This window comes from Epinephelus fuscoguttatus, linkage group LG9 (genome assembly GCF_011397635.1).
Source record: "Epinephelus fuscoguttatus linkage group LG9, E.fuscoguttatus.final_Chr_v1".
Lineage (NCBI taxonomy): Eukaryota > Metazoa > Chordata > Actinopteri > Perciformes > Serranidae > Epinephelus > Epinephelus fuscoguttatus.
The window spans coordinates 45836438-45853813 of NC_064760.1; the positions used below are offsets into that span (position 1 = coordinate 45836438).

Below are 17376 nucleotides of genomic sequence, written 5' to 3' on the forward strand. Positions count from 1 at the left end.
AATTGAGTGATTCCATAATTTTTTCCCTCTGCTTGGTCTAAAAAAGTAACTGTTACTGACTACCACAATTTTTTTTCTTGATTTCTTTTAGTGTTTCTTAAAGCCAGAAAGTTGCCATTTGAAATGATTTAGTTTTGTGTCATGTCTGTGATCTGCTTTTTTTCTACAAAATTAAACAACTGAATGAACATCTTCCAAGACTGGTGATTCCATAATTTTTGCCAGGGGTTCTATACACACACTCACACACACACACACACACACACACACACACATACTGGTTTTTGTTAATTAGGAGAACTAGTTTTTCAAACCAGTTTTTTGCAACACTAAACAGTCACCCCTTTCCACTTGTGCTAGAAAGATGTAGTAGATCTTAAAAAATCCTATTTGAGCTATACAACACAAATCTCATTTCAAAATTCGAATAAACACATCAGAACTCAAAATACAAGAACCTGACACCATGCTGTATTAAGGGGACAAACGATAATAAGGTACTTAGCTCTGCCCATGACACAAATAGTAATTACCAGGGCCAACTTTATTTGTCAGGACCATGGCCATACACATACACAAACATGTAAGCTCTGTGTATTAAAGGGTCAAACATGGATAAATGGGACCTTAAACAGACAAAAGTGGACTGTGTGATACAGTGCCTTCACTTAAGTATTAGAGCAACAGAATCCATACTATTTGTGAACAGAAATGAAAATTAATGAATGGCAAAATGAAATTATGCATGTCGACACGTGTCTGGCTTGAGAAAAGAGAGTAAAACTAACGTGTCTTCTCGAAGAACTCGAAGGACAAACACCTATCTTTGTCCTTGCAGAGAGCAACACAAACACTGCACACAGTGTCATGTCAGGAAAACAAAGATACATCTGATGTTTAGCATTCAAGTAGCGCAAGAGGGTCAGAAGCTTCAACCCCCCCCCCCCTTTTAAACTCAGTGTCACAAACTGTTAAGCCAACTGACAGATTACACATAAACAAGTTACCTACAGTATCTTCTCACAGTAGAAATAAAACTAAATCATGTTGTATAAATACAACACCAAACAATATATACTGTACAGCTCTCCTCTCCTCCACAAGCTGAAATATTTAAATTGTCCACCAGTGATGTCATCAGAACACAGAGATTACTCATGTTCTAACCCTGAATATTCCATGTGTCCTGATGACATCACTGGTGGACAGTTCTCACATTTCCATATTTTAGCCAGGATTTTCTTTTCTGTTCAAAGTCACACCACGATTTCTTACAAAGTCTCTTATGTTTTGAATAGAGCAACCAGCCAGAGCAGGATCTTCTGCCTTTTTGCGTTGCTGGCATTCAATCATAGTGGCCAGTTTTCCTTTTTTGATGTGTTCGCCAAAATGTCTCATGACCGTGGCAACCTCCATGGGAGACCATTGATGCTTTTTTGCTCTCCTAGCACTTTCCAGAGAAACTAGAAAAAAGACATCATCAATGAAAACAAACTCTACTTTTAAATAAACTTTTTTTTAAAGTAAGGAAATTTGTGTTAGGTAAATTATGTATTTGTTGTAACAGTGTTTCTTGGCTGGAAATCATGTACTGATGTAATGCCTGTTTTTTCCCCTTTTAAAATGTGCATTCATAAAGAACATGCATTAGTGGGACGCAGTGGCTGCAGAATTGAGTATGTGGGTTGCACCGATGACGATTAATTTCTGCCAATGCCAAAGAGCTTATTCTGACTCTTGCTTGGTAAGTTTGGTTGATTAGATGATTGAATTCTGAAGAAAAGACATATTGGTAATTTAAAAATGTTTTCATTTGACAAACCCTCCTCCTCCTCATGCTGGTCCCTAGCCTTGTTTTTTCAGTGAGGGAGATCCTGCTCAGCACCTTCACACTGACTCCACCAAAAGATGTTTCTCTACAGGTGCAGCATCAGCATAATGTTCTTCACATCTTTTCCACACTTTGACTACGATCCAACTGCCATAGGCAGAATCTTGACTCATCGCTGAACATAATGTTCTTCAACATGTTCAGGTTCCAGCCCACGTGTAGCCCAACCAGCCCAAATGGGCGTGTCTAGTCCAGATTCTGCCTATGGCAGTTAGATTTTGGTCTAAGTGTGGAGAAGACGTGGAGGCCCAGTGGTTGAGAACCCTCGTTTACTAAATCAAACTTAATAGCCGAATTCGAAAATATATTCTCATTGCTTTGTTTATTACAGTTTTTTTTGATGCTTTGCTAATTTGAAAAAGCTAACTATGTGAATGCATTACTAAACAGATTAAAATAGGCATAGAGAAAGTAGTTTAAACATTTGTCCCATCACTGATAACTAAATTATACCTATTTTCTAGCATCTGAACATTGATAGTTTAAAAAATATTCATTTTAATACAAGGTACAGTTCTTCATGGTATGTACATGGTATTTTATCTAATTAAGTCAGTTGATATAATTGGCTAACTGAGTTGTAGGATTACAGTGTCCTGCAGAAAGATGAGAATGGTCACCATATTGCCTTTGGGTGGTGTGGATAATTTCTTTTGACCATGCTTCAGTTATGCTTTCATGCAGTAACTTGGTGTTTAGTGACTTTTGTGTATGTGTAGCAGCATTTACCAGATTGTTTATTCGTTTTCTTTTTTCTGTTGGGCTCTTTGTCCGTCTTCTTTAGTTATCTGCTGGGCTCTTTTTCCTTCTTCTTTTGTTTTCTGCTGGGTTCTTTGCCCTTACCATCTGCGTTTTCACTTTGTGCTGAAAAGAAGAAAGAAAAGATTAAAAAAACAAAAAACAACAATTGTCACTATAAGCATTTATTTGTTGTAGGTAGGTTTCTCAAATACTGTGAAGTACAAAATGCTCCTTTATGGGGTCAATCAACTAATGGACCCTTTAAATCATGAATTTAGTCTTTGTTAGGTGAAAACCAGAATTGCAGCCTGGACTTGTAGTTCACTGTGACACATATGGATGCGTGCTATGCCCAGTGCTACTACAACTTATACCAAAAGACATGGAGCTGACTTATGCACTTAGACTCCAGTGGTGAGTGGAAAGTCGACCAGCTCATCCAGTCTCTGCAAAACAAGGTTTAGAGCAGAGAGAGCACTCCAGCTGAGCAAACCAGGTAACTAACAAAGAGACATTCCACCAAATAATAAATTCTGTAGTAGATCAGCCCACCACACTCTGGTCCCCTCCCTTTGAAGTGACATGGATAGATATGAAGGGCCCTTGTATGTCAAATCCAGTGGTCAGCCTACAAAAGCCTTAAACGCACCTTTCACGCTGACACTCTGGCAGTGTATTCTGAGTTAGTGTCAGATCAAACAACTGAACATTTTCTCTTAGCCTTAGAGAGATTTGTAGCCAGGCGAGGACTGTGTAATTCAGATAATGCTAAGACATTTAAAAGAGCAGACCAAGATCTGAAAGAGCTGAGGAGGTCACTCAAAGGATCAGAGCTTACAGAGTTCTTCACTGACAAGGGGATCATCTAGAAGTTTATCATTTAAAGAGCTGCTTGGTGGGCTGGCTTCTGGGAGACACTTGTGAGGTCAGTGAAAACATGCTTGAAGAGGATCCTGGGGAGAAGTTTACTGAACTTCAAGGAGTTGACAATCACGCTTACAGAGGTGGAGGCCATGCTGATGTCAGTAGCGATGCATCAGTGCTCCAGCCACTCAAACCTTCCCACTTTCAGAAGGGGAAAAGTCTTGCGTCCTTACCACCAAAGACTTTGTTACCGCAATCTCATGCCACTAGTGTGAGCAGAGAGGACATGGGATGGAGATATCTGCAGAGGCTGTCAACTAGTTTCTGGAACTGCTGACGAAAGGACTATCTGATGGACATGGAGTCAGCTCACATGCTGAAAGTGGGAGATGTCATCTTGATCAAAGAGGGCAACACTCCCAGACAGACTTGGAAGATGGGCAGGATAACTGATCTGTTTCCTGGTAGAGATGGACTCATATGTTCCTGTACTGTTTGTACCTTCATAGGCAGTGTGTTAAGGAGACCTGTTGCTGATCCTGATACTTTGATGATGCTGATGTATCCTTTAGAGATTTGTTAAATATAGGCTAATTAGTGATAAACAGTTGTTCATTGGGGGGAGGATGTGGAGAAATGTTTAATTAAAACATTTAAATACAGTTCAAGTTGGATTTGTGTGTACTTTAAAATCAGCTGAAAAGGAAAGTTAAAATATGGTTTAAGTTAAAACATATTTACATTATTTACAGTGATTGAGAAATAAACAGTTGAAGGGCTAAGAACATTATTTGCTTATAAGTTAATTCATCATGAATGATTTGATAGGAAGTGCTTTTATTTTGAAGTGGAAGCGCAAGCTGAGACTCTGTAGTTGCTGTCATGTGCACTGAAAAGCGGCAGCCATGCCTATGTTCATTGTTACACTGCAACGTTTTAATGAGTAAATTGTTAGATTGAAAAGAGTGTCCTGGTCATCATTTAAAGCTTCTACTGTACTCTACATCCACATCACTTGAAATTTAGCTCACATGCCTCCCATTTATCTCAATTGTTGCTGTGACAACTAAATTGAAACAAGTGAAGGAGGTCTGAATGCACTGTGCATTATTTCATAACCTACAAGCAATCAAAAAAAGGTGACATGTTAGTAGACTCAGGATAAGGGCTAACCTTGTGATAATGGCGCAGACATGCCTGGAGGTTCCTCAACAGGTTGCCTAGCAATCAGCAGTCCTGCAGAACCTGTAATCAAATGTAATATACTCCATTAAAAACATACACACAAATAACAAAAGATGAGTAGAGGTATTACAGAGCGAGTTTGGTTAACTTGCCATGTGCAAATTAGACAAAGGTAATGTTTACTCTCCTGTATCTCGTTTCTCCTAATAATAATGAGATATCTTATGTTTCTTTGCGTCTTCCACTGAAACTTTTAATTCCATGAGACTGAATTTCATTTGGCGCGTGCAGTCAGTCTGCTTTCGACCAAACTCTTCATAGAATAAACCAGGAAACGTTCAAAAATCTAATTGGCATACTACACCCTTCGCCATCTTTGCATGTGACCTCATATCAGCCCACCTGTAAAATGCAAACCAACTGTGTGTGCAGTCTGTTTGTATGAGCAGTCAATTGCTATCTGGGACCTAAGTCGATAAGGCCCTTACTGTTTTCTTGTATTTCAGACACCAATTAACACCCCCTCAATTTGTGTCTGAAATACAAGAAAACAAGTTACTGACTTGACAGTGAATTTACAATTGGTTAGGGATACATCATAGCAAGTAGTTACACTGTTAAAAGTCTAACCATCTGGTGACAATAAATACGTGCCTGGAGCTTCCTCAACAGATTTCGTCATTCTTTTCATCTCTGCAGAATCTGTAATAAAGTTTAACATTAGTCATGTGATTTCATAAATAAAACAAATTTAAGAAAAATCACACTCTACTTACCAGTCTGTGAATATGTGAGATTTCCTTCATCGACCTCTCTCTCTGCATCGACCTCACTCTCTGCATCGACCTCTCTCTCTCTGCATCGACCTCACTCTCTGCACTTGAATCGGTAAACTGTAGGTTATCTAAGAAAATAAATTATATTACCTTGATAAATAATGAGATTCAAGTTGTTATGTATTGAACTGTGTCGGCCACCGTAGCAGAAGAGACGAGAGGCATTATGGGTACACACAAGTGGTTGTCATGGCTGGTTAGTCATGTGAAGATGTATTAGGATGTTGGTGCAGAAATAAACCATGAGTTCGGCTGACCAGAGTTTATATCATTATTGTTATGTGGCGCAAGTGAAGGCAAGACATAACAAAAAGTGGCGACGAGGACGTCTGGACCGGCGCATTTTGTCCGCGGCAGAGTAAGGATTTTTCCTGTGTTCGTCGCGGGAGTTACATGCTAATGCTAGCCGCCGCGTGTGACTGTGCTAGTTTTGTCGGTGCTGCCAGCGACGAGGGGAGGAGTGTACAGGTGGACAGCAGTCAGTAACAATGAGGAGAAAATGCTGTGTGTAGTCTGAAGGGGATCATCTGCCAGAGAGACTGAGCGGTAACCAGGAGCATAAAAGAAATGGCTGGAGTTATCGGCTCAATCGGTCCCTTTGATGAGAGCATCGAGCAGTGGAGCTCCTATACAGAGAGGTTTGACTACTTTGTTGCAGCAAATGGAATAAGTGATGAAAAGATAGTGCCCACTTTCCTAAGTGTGATGGGACCAAAGACTTTTAATCTGCTTTGTAATCTCCTGCAGCCTGCAAAGCCAGGAAGTAAAACATACAAAGAAATTGTGGACTCTTTAACCAACCACTTTTCTCCGAAACCACTGGTGATTGCTGAAAGATTCAGATTCCACAGACGCAATCAAGAGGAGGGTGAGTCTGTTACCATGTTTGTTGCAGCTTTACGCAAACTAGCAGAACATTGCGAGTTCAGGGATGTCTTAAATGACACATTAAGAGACAGGCTTGTCTGCGGATTAAGAAATGAAGCAGCACAGAAGAAATTGCTAACTGAAAGTGATTTGTCTCTTGAAAAAGCCATTAATATTAGTGTAACCATGGAAATGGCCTCTAAAGAAGCCCAACAGCTACATGCTACGGGGAAAGTGCACAAACTTAGCAGTGGTAACCAAAACTCTCAAGGCCCATGTTTTCGCTGTGGGAAATCTGGTCACCTGGCGTCTGCATGCTGGTGCAAAGAAATGGACTGTCATAACTGTGGAAAAAAAGGCCATGTGATGCGGGCATGCAGAAACAAAAAGAGCAGAGACAAAAGCTCAACGACTGACAATAAAAAGGACAGTGAAAAATATAAAAAGAAAAAACATGTTTGCACACTTGAACATGGAAAGGAGAGAAATAGTGATTCTTCAGAAGAGGAAATGTCCACTACAGTAAATATGGTGATAATAAATGTGGATGAGAGCTCAGACGGGTTTTGGACTAAAGCAAAGTTGGAAGGACATTCAGTGAAAATGCAAATAGACACTGGATCGAAGGCTTCACTAGTGTCTTATAAGATATACAGAAAATGTATGAAACATCTTCCACTGCGTCCCTCCGACACAACCTTCAGAGCATATACGGGACACCCAGTGCACATGAAAGGAATGACAGATGTACTGGTACAGTGCAACAACCAAACTGTGAGACTTCCAGTTTATGTCACCAAAAAAAACTATGCAGCCATAATGGAGCGTGTGTGGCTAAAAAAAATTCGCCTTAACTGGCAAGAGGTGAGGAAGCTGTCACCCAGCTCCACTCAACTGCAGGTGATACTGGAAAAACATGAAGAGGTCTTTCGTGAGGAATTAGGCAGCATGAAAAATATCACAGTGAAGTTGCATGTAAAACCTGGAAGCAAACCTGTGTTTTTGAAGGCGAGACCAGTACCATATGCTATTAGACCAAAGGTGGAAGCAGACCTGGATGCCATGGTCAAGAATGGGGTTTTAGAGCCTGTGACAACAAGTGAGTGGGCCACACCCATTGTTCCAGTGCAAAAAAAAGATGGTGGTATTCGGACCTGTGGGGACTTTAAGGTGACCCTTAATCCTGTTCTAACAGTAGAGCAGTACCCCCTTCCCCGGATTGATGACTTATTTGCGGGACTGAGTGGAGGAGAAAAATTTAGCAAAATAGATCTCAGCCAAGCTTACCTGCAAATGCATGTGGAGGAGCAGTCACGTGAAATGTTGACTATAAACACGCATAAAGGACTTTTCAGGTACTGCAGACTGCCTTTTGGCATCACCTCAGCCCCGGCGATGTTTCAGCGGGCAATGGATCAGATCCTCAGTGGCTTGCCAGAGTGCAATGCTACCTTGATGACATACTTTGCACAGGAGCAAACGATGAGGAGCATCTGCGCAACTTGGATGCTACCTTACAAAGACTGAAAGAATATGGCTTGAGAGTTCGCAAGGAGAAATGTGAGTTCTTTAAACCATCTGTAGAGTATCTTGGACATGTGATTGATGCTAAAGGACTCCATACTGCACCATCAAAAATCGCAGCTATTGTGGATGCACCTCCACCTCAGAACGTCAGCCAACTGCGATCCTTCTTAGGATTGTTGAACTATTACGGACGTTTTATTCCCAACTTGGCATCACTGCTACAGCCGCTACATGAGCTGCTACGCCAAGATAAGACATGGAAATGGACAGCAAATTGTCAGGATGCTTTTCAGAAAGCTAAGAGCGTGTTGACCACATCAGAGGTTCTGACTCACTTTAACCCCTCACTTCTGCTCCAGCTTGCCTGTGACGCATCTCCATATGGAGTGGGAGCTGTTATTTCACACATCCTGCCAAATGGCGAAGAAAGGCCGATTGCATTTGCATCAAGAACATTGAACAAGGCAGAGACTAACTATGCTCAGTTGGAGAGAGAGGCATTGAGCATCGTTTTTGGAGTCAGAAAATTTCATCAGTACTTGTATGGGAGGAAGTTCACACTCCTAACTGACCACCGACCTCTCACAACCATCCTTGGACCACATACAGGGATACCATCTCTGGCTGCATCAAGACTGCAGAGGTGGGCTTTGTTGTTGTCTGCACATTCATATGATATCAAGTATCGCAAATCAGACTCTCATTGCAACGCGGATGCTTTATCCAGACTGCCGCTTCCTGTCACCAAGCCTGAGTCAAACACTGTGGACATATGCTACTTCAGAGAGGTGACAAAAGCACCTGTTTCAGCTGTGCAGGTCAAGAAAGAGACTCTCAATGATCCACAATTGTCAAAAGTCATGGACGTTGTTGTTAAAGGTCAACCTGCTGGTGATGACATGCATCTAAAGCCTTACCTCGGGAGGAGGTTGGAAGTTTCTGTCCAGTCTGGGTGTTTGTTGTGGGGGAGGCGGGTTATCATTCCGCTGTCACTTGCAAAAGTGTTGCAACAGCTACATGCAGGTCACAGTGGAATAGTTAGAATGAAAGAAAGAAGCTACTTTTGGTGGCCAGGCATGGACAAGCAAATCGAAGAAATGGCTACAACCTGTCCATCTTGCCACAAAGTCAGAAATAATCCGCCACCAGCTCCCCTTCATCCGTGGGAGTTCCCACAAGAACCTTGGCATCGTGTGCACATTGATTTCGCAGGACCATTGGAAGACAGAATGTTTCTGGTTGCTGTTGATGCACACAGTAAATGGCCTGAAGTGGCTATAATGAGATCAACAACCACAGAGAAGACAATCGAAAAGCTAGGTGAAATGTTCAGTCGTTTTGGGTCTCCTACTCAGTTGGTTTCTGATAATGGACCCCAACTTGTCTCTCAGGAAATGTCTGCATTTCTACAAGCCAATGGAGTTCAGCACATCACTTCAGCTCCCTACCATCCTGCAACCAACGGCCTTGCCGAAAGGTTTGTTCAGACTTTAAAACATGCACTGAAAACATCAAAAGGACAAGGGACGTTACATCAGAGACTGCACAACTTTCTGTTGAACTATCGTAACACCCCACATGCCACCACAAAGACATCTCCTGCTAATCTGATGCTAAAGAGAGACCTGCGCACCACATTTGACCTCTTGAAGCCTACAGTGGTGAAGGACATTGTCCAAGGTCAACAAGAGAAACAGATAAAGCGCAGAGGAAAACATGCCAAAGACCGAACTTTCACACCAGGAGAGACTGTTTTAGCAAGGAACTACAGTGGAGAACCTAAGTGGGTTTCTGCAACTGTTATTGCTCAGACAGGACCGGTCTCCTACATCGTTCAGACAAAGGACAGTGTCTGGCGAAGACACGCCGATCAACTTCTGCAGACTCCACCAGTGTCATCAGAGCTGTTTTCTGGGGGTTCTTCAGATGCACTTGTCAACATGTCAATTCCCTTTCCTGCACAAGTGCCACATTCTGCTGTCCCAGAGATAACTGTTCCTGTTCAGGATGAGGCTGCAGGTGGAACAGAGACACCTATCTCATTGTCAGACCATATAGACAATGTACCGCCAGTGACTAATAAGACGGATGTTCCTGCAGGGCGCAGATACCCCACAAGAGAGCGGCGCCCTCCTGCACGCCTGAGTTATTAGGTTAGTTCAGTGACTGACCCATCTTATCAGGGGCAGAATAATCCCCTTGGGACCAGTCCAGGGATCGAGGCAGTCTACCCTCATCCCTTAGTTAGGTTTCATGTTCAGTTTTAGAAAAACAAAGAGAGAAACCTGATGTATGGTAACATTGGAGTTATGAGTTGAGCTATGTGTTTATGTTGATAACATGTGGATACCGTGATATGGTAAATGTTATAATGTTGCAGAGTCAACTACCTTCCTGTTGTTTCTTTAATATGACATCTTTTGTAAGAGGGGAGGAGATGTTATGTATTGAACTGTGTCGGCCACCGTAGCAGAAGAGACGAGAGGCATTATGGGTACACACAAGTGGTTGTCATGGCTGGTTAGTCATGTGAAGATGTATTAGGATGTTGGTGCAGAAATAAACCATGAGTTCGGCTGACCAGAGTTTATATCATTATTGTTATGTGGCGCAAGTGAAGGCAAGACATAACACAAGTGCTATAGATTGCCTACATACAATGTGTGTTCCATTTTGCTAAAACACATTTGCTAGAAACAGTTCTAATTTTTAACTTAAAATGTCCTTACCTTCGATTTCAATCTCCTCAAGTGTTTTGCCTTGAAGGCTTCTGAGAGACCCTTTCTCCATGGCAAGCAGTAGTTTGGAGATTTTGGCCAGCTGGATAGTAGCCTCTGGAAGTCGGTAATACTCCTGATGAACGCGAATATCGTGGCCAAGGAAGTCAGCAACCTGGTCTAACTCATGATTCTTGAGGTTCAAGATCTGACAAAGTTGCGACACGTTTGCGTAATTGCGTCGACCTGAGGAGCTCAGGGTTTTCAGCCCCACATTCACTCGCATAGAGCCTCAAACAGTCCTGTCCTCTGTAGGGAGTCAGACAATGAGGTCTGGCAAACAGGAACAGGTTTTCTGCCAGAACACCACAGTCTTTTCTTTTCTCTATTAGGCATGTTATGGCCTTCACCATGTCTGGTGAAAGTAACACTGCAACTTTCCGGCCTCTTTTACCCCTTAATTCAACACGACTGAAGTGTTGACAAAGGTGAAGTTCAAATTGTGTCAGTCCAAAAGCGACATCCTTGTGCAGGGCACTTGTGTCTCTCTCCAGAAAGCCATTCAGCGTCATCTTTGAAATTTCTCCCCCTCTTCTTGCCATGGTGGCTTTACAAAGTTCACTATATGATTTTGGTGAACTGTGGTCTTCCAAGTCCTTCAGTGCTTGTTCTGTAGTCTTTTCCAGATGTCTATGAAGACGCTGAACATCTTCCGTAAAAGGAAGAGTGGAAGGCTTGTTAAAGTGGCGCTCATTCAGCATAGTTAAAGTGGTGTGGGAGATGAGTTCAGACCACTTTGTAGCATAGAGGGTTTTCAAACTCTGGGTTGACTTTATCAGGTTACTGTCTTGTGCCATCAGTGCTCTGCAATGTAAAATGTCACTGACTTTCTGCAGTGAGTGACCCAACTTTAATGCAAGGCTTGGAGTACGGTAGCAGTGCTTTTCGTCATCGTACCCAGACACTTTCTTGACAGCTTTGATCACCACATCAAAATTTGCAGGTCTCACAGCATCCTCAAGAGTATGTATTGAGAATTCCTTGTGAAGTGTAAGCAGAAGTCTTGCACTTTCTCTGAGTGTCTGGCGAATATAGTCGTATTTGGTGGGATCCTGTCCATGTTTGTTAAAAAATTACTCGGCCAGCTGAAGAATCAAGAAGTCACTTCGCACAGCAGCAGTTATCTCATCATCTTTCATGACAGCTAACATCTTCCAAACACCTGGGGATATTTGCTGACACAGAGCTGACTCATTCATAGAGGCCAAAGACAAGACCTTTTTCTTCCAATCTCTGAATTGGCTTCTTCTGGTTTTGAAGAACATTTTTTAACATGTCGCCACACATCTCTTCGGAGATATAATGCCTGGTCGTACATGCAGTGAGTATAGTCTTTTGCATTGTATTTTGTCTTTGCTGTGCGTCTTAGCAAGTGGAGTTGGATCGCTGAAACTAAGACCTCTGAGTTATGCATGTGGTTTCCCTTGTTGCATAGCTTTATAAGCTGTTTGGACTTCTTGGGAAGACTTAAAACTTGAGCAACATCTGCATGTATTTTCTCGTGACGTTTTAGGTGACATGTAAACTTTGTCTGTAGTTTTCCACAAATGTAGCAGTAAGTTTTATTTTTGAGAGAGGAGGATGTGTTTGAGACCTGTTCAGCCCCAGCATCAGCACTATCATCAACAATTATGCCTTCAGCATCAGCATTTCCTACTTTGGCAGTCACTCCTGATACTTCAAGTTGACTTGCGCTGATTGCATCTTCAGATAATGATTCTGCAGCTTCAGAAACTGACTCTCTCTCTTCTTCTACAAAACTTTCTTGGTGGTGTCTTTTCTTTCTTGAAGCAGACTTGCTGGTGGACACCTCAAAATTCTGTAATTCTAAATGTCTGCGACTGATTTTTAAAGGCTCTGCTATGCCGTCCCATGAGCTGTTTGAATCAGCTGTGGAATCAGGCACATATTCCTCTTCTGATGATGCCACCTCACTTGAACTTCACAGACCTGATAATGATTAAAAAATACATTTATATTTTGTGTACTTGGAAATTATTTCACTGAGAATAATTCTACTAAAAGCAGAATTCTGAATTTTTATCTGAATTCTCAGAGTTTTTATCCAGTTTAGTTCTTAAATCAGATAAAGTTATTATTGTAGGCGATTTTAACATTCATGTCGACGTTGATAATGACTCCCTGGCTACCGCGTTTATCTCATTATTAGACTCCATTGGCTTCAGTCAGGGTGTACATGAACCTACTCATTGTTTTAACCATACCCTTGATCTAGTTCTGACGTATGGAATTGAAATTGATAACCTAAAAGTCTTTCCACAGAATCCCTCGCTATCGGATCATTATCTGATTACTTTTGATTTCTTTTTACTCGATTACACGCCACTCAGCAACAGTTACTATACGAGATGTTTATCAGATAGTGCTGTCGCAAAACTTAAGGAAAAGATTACTTCGTCGTTAAATTCAATACCAATACCTTCAGTAACAGAGGTTTCCCGTGCCGACTTTAACCTCTCCCGAATTGATCATTTTGTTGATAGCACCGTAGGCTCGCTACGAACAACGCTCGACTCTGTAGCTCCTCTTAAAAAGAAGTTAAAAAAGCAAAGAAAGTTCGCTCCTTGGTATAACTCTCAAACCTGTAAGTTAAAACAAATATCACGAAAATTTGAAAGGAATTGGCGATTAACCAAACTGGAAGAATCTCGTTTAATCTGGACAGACAGTCTCAAAACTTATAAGAGGGGCCTCCAATGCCAGAGCAAACTATTACTCAGCTCTAATAGAAGACAATAAGAACAACCCCAGGTTTCTTTTCAGCACTGTAGCCAGGCTGACTGAGAGTCAAAGCTCTATTGAGCCTTGTATTCCCTTAGCCCTTAGCAATAATGATTTTATGAGCTTTTTTAATGACAAAATTCTAACTATTAGAGGCAAAATTCATGACCTCCTGCCCTCAGATAGTACCTATCTAACCTCAAACACAGCTGTAAAATCTAATATATATTTAGATTGCTTCTCCCCAATTTCTCTTCAAGAATTGACTGCAGTGATTTCTTCATCCAAATCATCAACGTGTCTCTTAGACCCCATCCCAACTAGGCTACTTAAGGAGGTCTTTCCTTTAGTTAACACTCATATATTAGATATGATCAATATATCCTTATTAACAGGCTATGTACCACAGTCTTTTAAGGTAGCTGTAATTAAACCTCTACTAAAAAGCCCACCCTGGATCCAGAGGTGTTAGCCAACTATAGACCAATATCTAATCTTCCCTTTATGTCAAAGATCCTTGAGAAAGTAGTCGCAGACCAGCTGTGTGATTTTCTCCATGATAATAATTTATTTGAGGAATTTCAGTCAGGATTTAGAGTGCATCATAGCACTGAGACAGCTCTAGTTAAAATTACAAATGACCTTCTGATTGCTTCAGACAAAGGACTTGTCTCTGTACTTGTTTTATTAGATCTTAGTGCGGCGTTTGACACAATTGACCATCAAATTCTGCTGCAGAGACTGGATCACTTAATTGGCTTAAAGGTTCAGCACTAAGCTGGTTTAAATCTTATTTATCTGATCGTTTTCAATTTGTTGACGCGTTATAATGAACCATCCTTACGTACTAAAGTTTGTTTTGGAGTTCCATGAGTTCTGTGCTCGGACCAATCCTGTTTACTCTATATATGCTTCCGTTAGGTAACATCATTAGAAATCACTCTATAAATTTCCATTGTTATGCGGATGATACTCAGTTGTATTTATCAATGAAGCCAGAAGAAAGCAATCAATTAACTAAACTCCATAATTGCCTTAAAGACATAAAAACTTGGATGAGCACCAATTTCCTGATGTTAAATTCAGACAAAACTGAAGTTATTGTTCTTGGCCCCAAACAACTCAGAGACTCTTTATCTGATGACATAGTTTCTCTAGATGGCATTGCTCTGGCCCCTGCCACTACCGTAAGAAACCTCGGAGTAACATTTGATCAAGATTTGTCTTTTAATTCTCATTTAAAGCAAACCTCACGGACTGCATTTTTCATCTGCGTAATATTGCGAAAATTAGGCCTATCCTGACCCGAAAAGATGCAGAAAAATTGGTCCACGCTTTTGTTACCTCAAGGCTGGATTATTGTAACTCTCTATTATCAGGTAGCTCTAGTAAGTCCTTAAAAACTCTCCAGCTAATTCAGAATGCAGCAGCACGTGTACTAACAGGAACTAAGAAAGCGCGATCATATCTCTCCTGTTTTAGCTTCTCTGCACTGGCTCCTGTAAAATCCAGAATTGAATTTAAAATCCTACTGTTAACTTATAAAGCTCTAAATGGTCAAGCTCCATCATATCTTAGAGAGCTCATAGTGCCATATTATCCCACCAGAACACTGCGCTCTGAGAACGCAGGGTTACTCGTGGTCCCTAAAGTCTCCAAAAGTAGATCAGGAGCCAGAGCCTTTAGCTATCAGGCTCCTCTCCTGTGGAATCATCTTCCTGTTACAGTCTGGGAGGCAGACACCGTCTCCACATTTAAGACTAGACTTAAGACTAGACTTATAGTTAGAGCTGGCTCAGGCTTGTCCTGTACCAGCCCTTAGTTAGGCTGACTTAGGCCTAGTCTGCCGGAGGACCCCTCTATAATACACCGGGCCCCTTCTCTCCTTCTCTCTCTCTCTCTCTCTCTCTCTCTCGTATCCTATTACTGCATCTAGCTAACTCGGCCATTCTGGATGTCACTAACTCGGCTTCTTCTCCGGAGCCTTTGTGCTCCACTGTCTCTAAGATTAACTCATATCACAGCGGTGCCTGGACAGCGTGACGTGTGTGGTTGTGCTGCTGCCGTGGTCCCGCCAGATGCCTCCTGCTGCTGCTGCCATCATTAGTCATTAGTCATACTTCTTCTGTTATTATACACATATGATTATTGTCACACATGTATACTGCCAGGTATTAATACATACTTTCAACATATTGTACCGCAGTAACCAGAACTATAACTATAATATTATTACTTCCATTAATGTTGTTGTAAGATACTGTCATTACCTGCATATCTCTCTCTCTCTCTCTCTCTCTCTCTCTCTCTCTCTCTCTCTCTCTCTCTCCCTGTGTCATATGGATTACTGTTAATTTATCATGTTGATCTGTTCTGTACGACATCTATTGCACGTCTGTCCGTCCTGGAAGAGGGATCCCTCCTCAGTTGCTCTTCCTGAGGTTTCTACCGTTTTTTTTTCCCCCGTTAAAGGGGTTTTTTTGGGGAGTTTTTCCTTATCTGCTGTGAGGGTCTTAAGGACAGAGGGATGTCGTATGCTGTAAAGCCCTGTGAAGCAAATTGTGATTTGTGATATTGGGCTTTATAAATAAAATTGATTGATTGAATTGATTGATTAAAACACTTACCACTGGCAGAGGTTCAGTGATGTTCACCTTGTGCTTAACATAACACTTTTCGTGCCAGGACTCGTAGGAAACTAGACAGAGAAGATTAAGAATTAATAAAGGAAGATAGTTAATAATGTCATGGTAAGTACTTAAAAAGTAAGTGCAGCTGCAAATGGCTCATCTTGAACATATAGCAAAGTTACACATAGAACCGTTTTTAAAAAGTGTTCCTTTGGCATCATGTTCAAAAGATATGGATGGACCCCCCCCTCCATTCTCAAAAAATTACCTTTACACCTCACACCTGACCATTTCAGGTGTGAGGTGTACATGTGACACATTTTTCTAAACTTGACATTTCTTCAGGGACGAGATCATGATCACAGTCCTGTTGACCAAAAAACAGTGTAATCAAAAGATAAGAATTTGATCCTAACTGACACTTGCGTGGTGTAGAATATCAAAACCAATGAATTGTTTGTATTCTGTTCATCTTTGAAAATGAGTAAAAGATGACATTTTTTGTTATTATCCCTGTTATGAATGAAATCGTTTAGAAATTAACTTAAAACTTTTAAATCTAGATTTATAACTTTTTGCAATGTATAGTTCAGCGGAAAAAATATACATAGTGTATAAAAATCTATTCTCAACACAGCCTGTTCTTCAACAGTACATAGTATGATAAATGTTACAAAAACAAACAAAACAAAGGTACACCTACTGGGGACTTATAGAAAGGCATTGTATAGAACCATGAACATATGGTGCCAGTCCATCAACAATATTGTTATACAGATAGGAAAAGATTCTTCACACCACAACTGTGTGGGGCCATTTTGCAGGGGGTCACCACAATCACATTTCAAAAAAGTGACAGAAGAAATATTGTGATAGATCAAGCAAAAAGAAAAAAAAAAGAAAAAAAAACATCTGAGAATACAGACCTTCAGAAGACTAAACTGGATTTACTCAGTCCTCCTAATATCTTAACTTGTCAATTTGAGGATTACACAGGGCCTGTGTACCTGTATACTACTTAATATCATTCTCATGAGTCCATACTTCTACAGTAAAGTCATTGGACAGCAAAATTACCTCTGGTATGATGACTGCAAAGGAATTGCATTCATCCACGTCAGCAGCCTGACACGGCATCTCTTTGGAAGTCTGAAATGAAGGGACGAACACTCAATGAGAGTTTGTTTCTAATGTACAAAACTAACAGACCTGCTAATGTCTGAACCTTACATGGTGAGGATTACACAGGACCTGTGTGTTTAGACACTTCAAAATATATCTCATATTAGTTTATATTCATAAATATAAGGTCAACA

General features: G+C 41.0%; 2 long non-coding RNA genes across 2 annotated transcripts; both read right to left on the reverse strand.

The window, feature by feature from the left end:
- Positions 1-219: 219 nt before the first annotated feature.
- On the reverse strand, positions 220-4747 carry LOC125894718 (uncharacterized). Its single transcript, XR_007450091.1, has 3 exons — positions 4670-4747; positions 2621-2755; positions 220-1463 (listed from the first exon to the last, which is right to left on the reverse strand). It is a non-coding gene; the product is annotated as an uncharacterized LOC125894718 (long non-coding RNA).
- A 587-nt stretch (positions 4748-5334) lies between these two features.
- LOC125894719 (uncharacterized) lies at positions 5335-13901 on the reverse strand. Its single transcript, XR_007450092.1, has 3 exons — positions 10641-13901; positions 5458-5585; positions 5335-5383 (listed from the first exon to the last, which is right to left on the reverse strand). It is a non-coding gene; the product is annotated as an uncharacterized LOC125894719 (long non-coding RNA).
- Positions 13902-17376: the final 3475 nt, after the last annotated feature.